We start from the raw sequence: 5,722 nt of genomic DNA, 5'->3' as shown, positions 1-5,722 counted from the left end.
AAATCTCCTACCCAGCCGGGAATCGAACCCGGGGTCTTTAGGATTGACATTCTTTCGCGCTGACCACTCAGCTTCCGGGGACAGACCTTTCTTTATATACTTGTAGCTTATTTTGTGCAAGTTGCGTATTTGTCTAACCGAGCTAAATAGCCTTCTCGGTTATGTAAACTCATCTGTAAATGTCTTCAGACTTTTAAGTTAATGTCTAAAAACTGACTTGTTATACGTCACGCGATATATCTTGCAAAATCACCTACCGAACATGTAACAAATTAGTTAGTTAAAACGTGTCCGAGAGATCCGAGTCTAACTTTGACAGCTCTCGCGAATGTTGGGAGTTGGGAGAAAGCCACAAACGAAACATCGGTTCTTTATTTAACTCTCAGATCGATTCCGCCGCAAAGTCAGTTCATTCGATCGAGGACGCATCGTTAGTGGGCCAAGGTAGTTGCCCAGTTTCCGCGGGAATTTCTTGAGCCTCACCCAGATCGATTCCTTGAGCATGACGTCGTGAGTGCAGCTGAGGACATCGCCTCAGCCGCGCAGCTTTCACCCAAGCAAAGGCGCAGCCGCAGGCGCAAAGGAACCTCAGCGCTCACGCTGAGAGGCAGTCCGGTATGACAATGAAACAGCATGCTATTCTCGTTGATGAATTCGTTATTCGTAAGTTCGTGCAATTTGTGCATAGATAAGCTTAGAAATACCACTTAGTTAGCTACAAACCGATTATTCACATCAAATCTGAATTATCGCTTTCGTGTTTGGAAACAAATAATTTCTATTATAGCTATGTGCGGGAAGTTGTAAATGACTACGAAATTCAGCTGTATTTCATTAAATCTCCCGTGAAATGAATGTAGTTGTTGGAATAGTAGATGTCAGACTCAGGTGCATTGGAAGGAACTTAATAAAACGTTGCCCATCCGCGAATCGAGTGCCTTAAAAAGAGCCCCCAGTCCTACTGATTATAGGATACCGCACGTTAGTCTGGGATAGAACCTCACGCGGTCCGTGTCTTGCGAACACATGTGAAATTTAATTTTCACTATAATATTTACGTACGAATAAAAATAACAGAATTAGATCACTTACTTCTATACTGTAAGTGATTGTGCTGAAAATGTACAACGTACCACCTGTTAAATCCAAATCTTAAACGATGACCTTAAGCGCGAGACATGACATCGAAACCACTCGTGCATACTGAAATTTTTAGGCCGAAAACAATAATTAGGAACCATTCAAAACCCACATTTTCCAGAAATAGCTGTTGAAACTTGTCTGGGGAAAAAAAGAAAAGAAAATCATTCGGTGTTTTGTAGTAGGTGGCATTAGAAAAACCGCGCTAATTTTGCAAAGAGAAAAAGATAACAAGAGCTTCAAAATTAGACGAGCTAATTCGTACAGATTTTCTAAAAGTACTGAAGGAGGAATGGAGAGAAAGTCAGGATTTTGCGTCCTGTGGACGCTGAAGTGATTAGAGACGGAGCACAAGCTCCAACTTGACAAGAACGTGAAAGAAATCCAAAAGGTCTAATCCCAGTGTTAATCTTAAATGATTTGAGGAAACCTCTGAACACACAAATCTGGATGTTCGGATTAGCATCTGAATTTCGCTAATCCAATACCCTAAGCAATGTATAGCCGCGGTGTTTCGTAATCAAACCTAACACCGAAATTCACCGTCACTTTCAAGCGTTTGCATCTCAATAAATTATTTACACTCTCAATTTAGGCAAATTTTATCAGTTTATTACACACTGACTAGCTTTCAAATTGAGTAAGTTAATCATCTGCTCTCATATTTTTATTGAGATAATCTTCTGAGGTGGACTTCCTGTTTAGCTCAGTAGTTCTTTATAAACTCCAGCGTGCCTTCTTTACTTCCGGTTCACAGACAGAAACACTCAGTGAATTGGACTAGCGACGACAAAAGACACGAGTGTGAAGGAAATCAAACATTAGAAACAAAGATACTATCAACACACATACTATCTTCGGTTATGACGTTGCGTGATAATTAGCTAGCGAGCTCTCATCATCTATATCGTCCACCGAACATGTTAAGTTGCTGTTTACAAGATGAATAATATCAAACATAGTACGTAACGAAAATACACAATATGCATATATATGGTTCAAATGGCTCTGAGCACTATGGGTCTTAACTTCTGAGGTCATCAGTCCCCTAGAACTTAGAACTACTTAAACCTAACTAACCTAAGGACATCATACATATCCATGCCCGAGGCAGCATTAGAACCTGCGACCGTAGCGGTCGCGCGGTTCCAGACTGTAGCGCCAAGAACCGTTCGGCCACCCTGGCCAGCATATTCATATACCGGGTGATCAAAAAGTCAGTATAAATTTGAAAACTTAATAAACCACGGAATAATGTACATAGAGAGGTAAAAATTGACACACATGCTTGGATGACATGGGGTTTTATTAGGACAAAAAAAAAAAAAAAAAAAAAAAAAACACCCCATATTGCTAGACGCGTGAAAGATCTCTTGCACGCGTCGTTTGGTGATGATCGTGTGCTCAGCCGCCACTTCCGTCATTCTTGGCCTCACAGGTCCCCAGACCTCAGTCCGTGCGATTATTGGCTTTGTGGTTACCTGAAGTCGCAAGGGTATCGTGATCGACCGACATCTCTAGGGATGCTGAAAGACAACATCCGACGCCAATGCCTCACCATAACTCCGGACATGCTTTACAGTGCTGTTCACAACATTATTCATCGACTACAGCTATTGTTGAGGAATGATGGTGGACATATTGAGCATTTCCTGTAAAGAACATCATCTTTGCTTTGTCTTACTTTGTTATGCTAATTATTGCTATTCTGATCAGATGAAGCGCCATCTGTCGGACATTTTTTGAACGTTTGTATTATTTTTGTTCTAATAAAACCCCATGTCATTCCAAGCATGTGTGTCAATTTGTACCTCTCTATCGACATTATTCGGTAATTTATTCAGTTTTCAAATTTATATTGACTTTTTGATCACCTGGCATATTATAAAAATGAATACGTATATGTGTATGTTCTATGTCTCCTAAACCACGTGACCGATTTCAACCAAACTTCGTACACACACCACCTAGTGTCTGGGGATAAGAAACACCTACCTTTCAAAGAGGGTGGAAAAAAAGCAGCGTAGCCAGCGACGCGCGAATACCCTTACTTTAGTCATCCAGTACCTGGGAATGATAGTACACAGTGACTTGCCATAAACTTTACACATAACTACAAACGTTCGGAAAACTTATTCTCAGTGACAACCCACACAAAATGGTGAAAGGAAAAAAGTTTATCGCTTACTACATACATGTGTACACTTTGCCATGCGACTTCATACTTATTTGAAGGGTGTGTGTGTGTGTGTGTGTGTGTGTGTGTGTGTGTGTGTGTGTGTGTGTGTGTGTTGGATACGTTTCATTTAGATTTGTTGTTTTTGAAAATGAAACAGAAGAATTTCCCAGAAAGGACTCTCATACGTTATTCGTGTAGCTATCGAGCCACACAGCAACCAATCATCTGTGGAAACGAGATATCATGGAGAAATGTACTCTGAGGCTCAGTTCTTAGCACGTTGCTTCCACGTAGTTGTCATCCTCCTATCCAATAGTAAACCATACGTTATGTGGCAGTGCACTGCCTAGTTTCTGTAAGGCTAAGACACAAATGTAGCTGATAAGAAAATAATTTTTCCCATATTTCCATAATTCTGAGATGCTGAGAACAGCACATCCAGAATAAAGACATAGTTACGCAAAACTGCCCTTGAGACTGTTCTTGAGACTAATCTTGAGACTAGCGTATTGTAGCGCGTAATCTCACTTTGTACATATCCGCTTACTCTTTTGAAATATCGAGCAAATGACCGTATGGTTGGAAGGATGCCACTGTAGTCTAGAGAAGTGCGGTACAAATCCCAGTGCGGCAATCTAGATTAAGGTTTCCCCACAGCTCCCCTAAGAAAGCATCAGCCAAACGCAGGGAGATTGCGTTGGAAAAAGACACTGGAGATTTCGTTCCCCACCTTTGTCCGAATGAGCAAGTGCCCGATCTCCACACGACCACTTAACGCTAAATCCAAATATTTTCTAATCATCTCGATGTCTGTGAGGATATGAAGTCTAAGCTATATTGTAAAAAAGATAAAATGTTAGCAACTTCAGTTTTGTCCTCATAATAAGACGCATAGAAAAAGTAGAAAACACACGGGACACTTGCAATGAAGAGACTGTAGCTTACGAAACACAAAACGTTTCAATATTGAGTGTAGTGAGTTGCAGCGACTTAAGGTGCATTGCCCAAGGAGCGACAGCGACGGACTCCCTGCGCGCTTTCTCAGGTATAGCCTACATACGGTGACGCGACCGAATTTCAAAATGGTTCAGATGGCTCTAAGCACTATGGGACGTAACATCTGAGGTCATCAGTGCCCTAGACTTAGAACTACTTAAACCTAACTAACCTAAGGACATCATACACTCCATGCCCGAGGCAGGATTCGAACCGGCGACCGTAGAAGCCGCGTGGTTCCGGACTGAAGGGCCTAGAACTGTTCGGTCGGAGTTGCCGGCGCGACTGAATTTCGTTCGCACCGCGGCGCCAGTGGGAAGTTGTCAACGGCCGATTTCGATTTGACTTCGAACTACTTAAATATTTTACTACACGAAGATGTCACAGTAATATTATTGTGGCTCCTCAACCACAACAAGAAGAAGAACATTAATAGTATTTTTGCGGAACATGACAGTTTAGGTCGTTATAACAGTTTGATTAATGTTTGCGCCAAATTCAGACCTTATTGTAGGTTAGTTTGCGCATATTTTGCAACTTACAAAAAAAGTACAACCTCTTCGAGAAATCTTCCAGTCCAGCTGAAGAACTCGCTGTAGCACTAATTCTCTTCTCTAATACACTAACTCTTGGCACTAAACTAAACTAAACTCCACCCCGACAGGCCATGAAGGCTCAAAGGTCCTGACTGGCCGCCGTGTCATCCTCAGCTCATAGGCATCATCACCGGATGCGGATATGGAGGGGCGTGTGGTCAGCACAGCGCTCTCCCGGCTGTGTGTCAGTTGCCGTGACCGGAGCCGCTACTTCCCAATCAAGTAGCTCCTCAGTTTGCCTCACGAGGGCTGAGTGCACCCCGCTTGCCAACAGCGCTCGGCAGACAGGATGGTCACCCATCCAAGTGCTAGCCCAGCCCGACAGCGCTTAACTTCGGTTACCTAACGGGAACCGGTGTTACCACTGCGGTAAGGCCGTTGGCAACTCTTGGCTAGAATTATTTTTTTTCCTTTAGTCAAAGTTGTAATGGTTTAAAAACTCGTAACGTTTCTACATATCGTAGAACGTTAAGCAATTCCTCATTTCTTATTAAGAAACCCTTTCCTGTTACAAGCTGTCATATTTCGCCTTTAAGGTGAAGACAGCGAAAATTTTGGAAAATAGTTCTTTATTAACAAACTCTGATATTACTCATACAATAATTTCTGCATAGTACTGAGTCACTGTGATAAAAGTCCTTATTTACTCTTCCATCATCGACAGATTTACAGCATCGAAGAGAGAGAGAACTTAATATAAATAGTATTCATTAAAATGACCTGCTGTTTTTAAGAAACGTGGTAAAAAATTAAAAACCTGAGATTAAAAAGATATAAATCATGCCCCTGAGGTAACCAATCTCAAATAATA

General features: G+C 41.8%; 1 pseudogene; it reads right to left on the bottom strand.

The window, feature by feature from the left end:
- Window positions 1–5,176: 5,176 nt before the first annotated feature.
- Window positions 5,177–5,294, bottom strand: LOC126472011 (5S ribosomal RNA; annotated as a pseudogene).
- Window positions 5,295–5,722: the final 428 nt, after the last annotated feature.

The sequence above is a fragment of the Schistocerca serialis genome, chromosome 3 (assembly GCF_023864345.2).
Source record: "Schistocerca serialis cubense isolate TAMUIC-IGC-003099 chromosome 3, iqSchSeri2.2, whole genome shotgun sequence".
NCBI lineage: Eukaryota > Metazoa > Arthropoda > Insecta > Orthoptera > Acrididae > Schistocerca > Schistocerca serialis.
The sequence above is the reverse complement of the archived record's forward strand: the minus strand, read 5'-3'. Positions and strand labels throughout refer to the sequence as shown.